The sequence below is a fragment of the Myotis myotis genome, unplaced genomic scaffold (assembly GCF_014108235.1).
Source record: "Myotis myotis isolate mMyoMyo1 unplaced genomic scaffold, mMyoMyo1.p scaffold_m19_p_3, whole genome shotgun sequence".
NCBI classification, from domain to species: domain Eukaryota; kingdom Metazoa; phylum Chordata; class Mammalia; order Chiroptera; family Vespertilionidae; genus Myotis; species Myotis myotis.
Window position 1 is genome coordinate 159,105,438 of NW_023416335.1, and position 8,400 is coordinate 159,113,837.

Here is an 8,400-nt window from a genome sequence, read left to right on the forward strand (position 1 = left end):
AACACCCAGTAAAGAGGGTGGGGGCAGAATCTGTAGAGACTGAGCTGATATAACAGGCAATGCTTTCTATATTTTAATTGAGGGTACCAATAGTTCATTTAAATTACCATTTTCAACCTAATCTGATAACATTTATCTTTAATAACTATTGTGCATTATTCATCATAATTTAACATTGTGTGTCTCTATCTTTATCAACTATTTTTAAATCTAAATTTGTAATTATATCTTGCTTATATCATCAGTTTTTCCAGTATACATGCATTATCTCTTCTTTTCCATTGCTTATTTTCTATCCGATTATAATACTAAGATCCCACATTTTGGACTTTTCATTATTTGTTTTCCAGATATATTAAATTCTTTTTCATTATTAAAAATTGTTCTGAATTTTGATAGTTTTTTTTATCTTTGTTCTATTAACACAACTTTTGATGCAACATCAGATTTTTGAATTTTTATATATTTGACTTGTAATTCCATTTTAGTACTTTTTTTTTGCAGAACTTTCTTGTTACCAATCTTTCTTTTAAGCCTTTAAAATATATGTTCATGCCCTAACCAGTTTGGCTCAGTGGATAGAGCGTCAGCCTGCGGACTGAAGGGTCCCGGGTTCGATTCCGGTCAAGAGCATGTACCTTGGTTGAGGACACATCCCCAGTAGGGAGTGTGCAGGAGGCAGCTGATCAATGTTTTTCTCTCATCGATGTTTCTAACTCTCTATCCCTCTCCCTTCCTCTCTGTAAAAAATCAATAAAATATATTTAAAAAATAAAATAAAATATATGTTCATTGCAAGATGTTTCATCATTTTGTGTATCCACAAGCATTCTATCCTTACAGAGATAGACACTTCAGAGGAAATTTTAATCAGGTCATCTTTTTATTTTTACTCATTTATTTATGCATTTTTTTATGAATGTCCTGTTATTTAGGAAGAGTCTTATTTATTTTCCTCTTGAAGACTTTAAAGATTGTATAGCCTTAAGACACTCTTATAGCCCATCAAAACTTTCCTGTTTTAATTTAAGCCCATTTATTTGTGTTTGTTATTTTTTTATGGACTTCTATAATCAAAATTCTGAGCCAAAGAATATAGATCTCCCTACATGTGAAACATAAAGACTTATAATTTATGTTAACTGGTGACTTCATGTATCCATGCAATTAAATACTATAGGACAAAAGAACAATAAACCAATCATACATACAAATAAATGAATGAATCTCCAAAATATTTTGCAAAGTGAAAAAAGTGAAGCTTGAGAGCTAAATATTATATGATTCCTTTTCTATGACATCAACAAACAATACACACACACACACACACACACACACACACACACACCATAGGACAATGGATCAGTGCATTATTCAAGGTCTGTGGTTGAAGGGCAGGGGTTGACTACAATAGAGAATAAGGAAACTTTTGGACTGATGGATATATATATATTTACTATGCTTGTGTATGCACAACTACATACATTTTTTAAGTTCTATAAAAGCATATATCTGAAATTTATTATTTGCAATATTTACTTCACTAAACCAGAAAACCAGAAAAGAAAACAAAAACAAAGAGTTACTCTTGATGGTGTGAAAAGCAGTGCCAATATATTTGATGTGTCTTTTGAGATCAACATGTTTTGAGACAAAAGCAGAGGGTTTCTATGTTACTGATGGTGTTTGGTACATTACCCTGGGAAGTAGATGTATCTATTTTTTGGGAGTTATTTTAATTTGATATCATTGACTTCATATGTTTTTCTCTATGTGGTACACACTTAACAATAAAAAGCAAAAAGTATAGATGTGAGTGTTTTATTATAAATAGCAATATTTCTATCATATCCAGATTATCTAATTTTGAATCTACTTATGTTTTAATAAAAATGTTAAATTAAACTTTGAAATAAGTCACAGTTTATTCTCAGATTACTTTTAGATATAATTAATTAAAAGTTGTAAAGTAGTGTTTTTCACTTATGAATGTGAGTGCATTTTTTGGTGTAGAAACTGACTTTGATGTCCAGCTCTTCCCCTTACAAGCGTGACATCTTTTGAAATTTAATTCTACTGGAGTTCCTGTCCTCTGAAGCCTTTGCAGCACTGTGTGATCATAGGAACATTATTTTATCTCATGGTTGGTGGTTGGGGAACAGGGGAAACAGGAAAGGCAAGCTGATTTTACCTGGAATATTGCATTGATAATAAGATGATTGTGAGTATTAAATAAGATAATACAATATAGTGATTGAGTAATTTTAAATGCCTTTTGCATTGTTAGCGTTCAATACATGGAGCTTATTGTGATCCAGGTTAATGCAGTTTGGGTTAGTAGTTCATACTTTGGCCTAAGGTTTTTCTGGTTGTTGTTATCAAAATAAAAACAAAACTTTTGAAATGCTTTTGCATGAGGGTTGCAATATGAATTGAAGGTTATGATACAATGGGTCCCTTACATGGTTATGATTGACTATATAATATTGTTCCAAGCCTTATGATGTGTCCAGATTATGTAATTTATATGTTGAATCAAGCTTCTAGGCTGGACACTGATTTCAGTGAGCTTATAGAAGATTCATTTTATTTTGGAAGAGATGAATCATTTGCTAAGTATTTTAAAGAAATCAGGAAGCAGCAACGTAAGGAATGGGGCAGCTCTAAAGACAGGCCTTTCTTCCCTGACAGCCTCTTCTCTCCACTTCCCATTTTTCCCGATTAATTTTGAGATGTACCTGCCATTTTATACCAACTCATCCATATTAATTCAAAGTATTCTCTTTTAAGGCATCTCAATGGGGAATATAATGACATTCTCAAATGTGCATGGGACTCAGTCTTTGGAGAATAACAAATTCAACCCCAAGTATGGCTAAGGACTGGTGTTAGAAGAGATAATTTTATGTAATTAAATTCATTCCACATTTCTTACCTGATGTCATAATGTAATTAAAAATTCCTGCATGTAGTTTATTTCTTATTTCTACCTCATCCTAAAACTGACCTTGGTAGCATTTGGGCTTTTTTTCACTTACATTACTTGTCTTCATAAAAAATCTCACAATGAATTATGCCTCTTAAACAGATTCCTGAATGTCATTGCTTTGTTTCCCCCTCCCCAAAGACTTGCATTTTTTGCCCTACTCTCACCTCAAGAAAATTTCAAATTCCTTGAAAATGTCTTCTTATGTTTACTTTTTCATCCTCAATACTAACATCTTAGTCTTGGATCTTAACATTCTTTGTTTGGACTATTGCAAACCCTAATCTTCCTTCAATCTGCCCTAGGGCATTGCAACCAGAGTTATTTTTCTATGTTCTAAAACCCTTCAGTCATTCTCCTTTACTATAGGGCAAAAACTCTACTTGATGCTTGGAAACAGTTTTAGGAAGTTTCTAAAATTGAGAATGATAATTTTTAATGTTAAATTTCACTGTGTGGTTATTATAGTAGTGCCAATACGTGACTCACAGTATATGCAGATGAGTTTCCTCTCTTTATTAAGAAGCTAAAGACCCATTGTATCATAACTTTCAATTCATATAAAAAATACATGCATGTACTCACGCAGCTCCCAAATCCTTACATAAAGATTGAGTTTAACACACACACACACACACACACACACACACACACACACACACACACATTTTTGTGTGTCTATAAATTTGTATATATTATCTATACTAATAAAAGGGTAATATGCTAATTAAACTGGGAGACCTTCCAGGGGACCTTCCGATGTCCTTCCAGACAAAGCCATGGTGGTGGGGCCTAGGCAGAGGTGGTTAGGGGCAATCAGGCCAGAAGGGGAGGGCAGTTGGGGGTGATCAGGCCACTGGGAGGGGGCAGTTGGGCCAGAGCAGGCCAGCAGGGGGTGCAGTAGGGGGTAAGCAAGCTGGCAGTGGGGGGCAGAGGGGTGTAAGCAGGCTGGCATGGGGGGGCAGTAGGAGCCAAGCATGCTGCCAGGTGGGCAGTTGGGGGAGAGCAGGCCTGCAAGGGGGGTCAGTTGGGGCCGACCAGGCTGGCAAGGGGGCAGTAAGGGGTAAGCAGGCTGACAGAGGGGGGCAGTTGGGGTGATCAGGCCAGTGTGGGGGGGAAGGTGGGAGTGATCAGGCCAGCAGAAGGGGGCAGTTGGGGGTGAGCAGGTCGGAAGGGGAGCAGTTGGGGGCAAGCAGACCAGCAGAGGGGGCTGTTGGGGGCAAGTAGGCCACAGGGGGGGCCAGTTGGTGGCAAGCAGGCCGGCAGGGGGGATAGTTTGGGGTGAGCAGGCTGGCAGTGGGTGGCAGTTTGGGGTGATCAGGCTGGCAGGGAGGGCAGTTGGGGCGAGCAGGCCAGCAGGCAGAGTGGTTAGGGGCAATCAGGCAGGCAGGCAGGTGAGTGGTTAGGAGCCAGCGGTCCCAGATTGTAAGAGGGATGTCCAATTGCTGGATGTCCACAGGGATCATGCCTAACCCAGCAGTTGGACATCTCCCGAGGGGTCCCAGATTGGAGAGGGTGCAGGCCGGGCTGAGGGACACCGCCCTGCATGAATTTTGAGCACCGGGCTACTAGTATGTATATATACTTAAGTGCAAGTATTTAGAAGTATAAATTATATGTGTATACATTTATGTATATGTCTATATCTAAGAACCTCTGGGGAATTTATTGATAATATTTTAATGTTTTTTTCTTTTCTTTTATTAAATAGTGAAGAATAGGAATGTTGAATCTATTGGGAAAGAAGAATTTTCCTCTACCCTACAAAGGCTCCATTGGTGGTCTAATAGTCAAATTTATTTGAAGCAGATTCATGAGGGAAAATCAAATTTAATTTTGTATGTATAGGAATGTTACATGCTTGGGAGTTTTGAGGCCAGAAAGGTACTGTGAGGTATAGATGCCACTTTGAATTAAGGAATGGGACAGGGGTTGGACCTTCAGAGGGAAAGATGGCAACTCAAAGAATAAGAAGAGTAGTTCAGTAATTAGATGCTTTTCCTGATATACAGATGGGACATAAATATTTATTTCTGGCAGTACCTCTTATTACAAGTAAGTGCCCCCCAATTTAAATTCTTTAATGGAGAGGTTAAGGTGTCTTGTGAGAACAGGGATTTTTGTTTAAATTAAATTTGTTGGGGTGACATTGGTCAACATGATCATATAGGTTTCAGGTGTGGTTTCTATGTTATAAGAACCAACCACCCCTTGCCTGCCTGCCCTCTGAGATTCAACAGTCTGTTTGGTGCTTCTATGTCTCTAGATGTATTTTGTTCATCAGTTTATTTTATTCATTAGATTCCACATATGAGTGAAATCATGTGATACTTATATTTCTCTAACTGGCTTATTATTTTTACATTTAAGACAAAATACGGGTTTCTAAACTTTTCTTATTGCTTGATTGCTACTGAGATTTTATGGTCAGTAGCTTTTAATGATTTTAACTCTTTTTCCAGCCAATCATCACTTGATATTTTGATACCAAGGGACTCAACCGTCCATAAATGACTACCACCCTGTTGAGAGCATTCTGCAGTATCCAAAATTTGAGGAATGACCCTTGGGAATATGAATTAATGAAGTTCAAATTTGCAATAATATTAATAAAGTCTTATTCTAAGTTACTGTTTAACTTTATGCTTCTCAGAGTCAACTTTCAAGATAATTATGCCGGTCTCCCCTTCAAGATGGCGTGGTCTCTGTGGCAGAGCCGGTTGCTCCGGGAGAGATTTCAGCAGCTGCAGAGGCTGCCTGGTCAGGGGAGCCCGGTCCTCTAATCCCCAGCAGTCCCACGGAATATAGCTGTCCCTCACTCACAAATACAGACACTCTCCGCACGTCCAAGCATTCTCCTTTCATTCTCTCACTTGCACACTATCTTGCAGCCTGCCATCCGGTCAGCAGCTATCTTCATCTACTACCGAGATAATTATTGATGCACATTCAGTTATAAGAATTAATGCAGAAAGAATTCATATATGATTTACACAATTTCCTCCAATGGCAATATCTTATAAGAATACAGTGCACTTTCACAGCCAGGTTATTGACAATGACACAATGAGAGTTCAAAAAAGTTTCATCACCACCAGGATCCCTCATTTTAAGCAAATAAAACAAATCTTAGAATATATGACTTTTGGGATTGGCATTTTTCCATTTGACATAATGCCCTGGAGATTCATCTAAATTGTTTTCTGTATCAATAGTTTGTTTCTTTATATACTTTATAGTAACCAACAATTGATGACAACCCAAATGTCCTTTAACATCAACAGTTTATTTCTTTATAATACAAGTAGTATTCCAAGATATAGATATGTAATAGTTTGATCATATTTCAACTTTTGGAAGGACATCTGAGTTGTTGCCAATTTTGGTTTTAATAAAGTTGTTATGAATATTTATGTTTTATCAGGGATAAATGTCTAAGAAAAATGCAACCACTAGGTAGTATGGTGGGGTGTTCTTTTACTTAAGAATTACTTGCAGTTTTTCAATTATTTGGTGAATCTTAGAGTATCAGAGGTAAATACAAGGAAAGCTAACTAAGACTTTTACTCTTTGAAAAACATCTTTATGTTATGCTCTTCATCTTGCTAATATAAACTTGTATTAAATTTTACTTTAATGTAACACATGGCTATCTTCTTTATATTCAGAGAATAAAGGATTCATTTGCAACTAGAGAACAGACATTTTTTTGTAACAAGTATAAATTTGCATTAAATAGATCTAACTCATTAACAATCAATAGTTTCAGAACACCTACTTATGGAAAAAATAATAAAGGTAAAATGAACCTTTTGATTAACAAAGTTTTCAAGTAGTCTATATGAAGGGATTTGTTGATTATTCACTTTTGTTTTACTATTCACCCAAGAAAGTAAAAACTTTGAGGCAGTAATCAAATAAATAGGAACCTAGTTTGTATAACGAACATGTGCTGTTGTCTATTTTGGTTCTTAAAATATAAAATTAAAATGATTAGTATTCTATCAAAGAAAGAAAATCAAATGCCAGCTTTTAATCATCGTAATAAGTTATCTAACTTTGAGATATAGCATATTGAATTTTATTTTAAAACAGAAACATCCAGTGTCTACTATAAATATCAGGAACAAAAAAGATTAAAAAAAATAAGACAAAATATAACATAAGAATTAGTAAATGTACTTTCATTAAAAAAACACAAAAGAGAAAGGATACTTAGTATCCAATATTTGATTATCCTATTAGGGTCAAGAATAAAAAGATGGCCCTAGCTGGCTTGGTTCAGAGATACAGTGTTGGCCCATAAACTGAAGGGTCCTGGGTTCAATTCCAGTGAAGGGCATGTACTTCGGTTGCAGGCTCAATCCTAGGCCCTGGTTGAGGCGTGTGTGGAAGGCAACCAATCTATGTGTCTCTCTCACATTGATGTTCCTCTCTCCCTGTCTCTCCCTCCTCTTCTACTGTCTAAAAATCAATGAAAAATATCCTCTGGTGAAGATTACCAGCAAAATAAAAAATAAAAAGGTAATTTTTGTAAGTGGAAATTGATCAGTTCATGGAGTAAGATTGGTGTAAAGGAAGCATGGTGAGACAATAAAAGGGAGTGCAGGGTCATGATTCAAGCAAGATATAATTAAATAATTGTAATGTGGGGGTTTTGTTGTTGTTGAATGGGAAGGGGAGCAAATAGAGCATAGAGATAACAAGTAGAAATTACATGGGTCTAGACTTGGAATTTCTAAAAACATTAATAATAGATGTGAGTAATTTATTAGAAATTCTAAATCATTATTCTATCAAGAAGGGAGAGCAAAACTCCTATGTACCAATTGGTAGTTATAGAATAGTCACAAAGATGTAAAGTATAGCATGGGGAATATAGTCAATAATATTGCAATAACTGTTGGCTACTAGATTTATCAGGGTGGTCACTTAATAAGTTATGTAATGTCTAATCACTGGGTTGTAGACCTGAAACTAATATAATATTGTATATTATGTTAGTTATAAAAAATAAAAATTATTTACTGTAAAAAATAAGAAAGAAAAACTCCTGTGTATCTTCTAACCCACCATTCCATATCATTAGAGAAGGTCTTGATGACAGATAAAATGATAGCATTTTAAAATGTTCACAACAGGTAGAATATTAAAATAAATGAAAAGCATCATTTTAAATTATGAAAAAGGAAAATACCTACTTATATTTCATTTAGATGTAACTGGACTATAGTGAAATTGGATGTGGTCTAGTTTCATACTGATACTAAACTCTGATACAGAAAGTCTCAAAGCCAGAAGAAAGAGCTAAAATTAAATTTAATTAAATGTCTTGAGTAAAACATTGAAAATATTAATGCATAATCCACTGCCACACTTTATACAATCTCTTTCTTAAATTTACTCTTACCTAA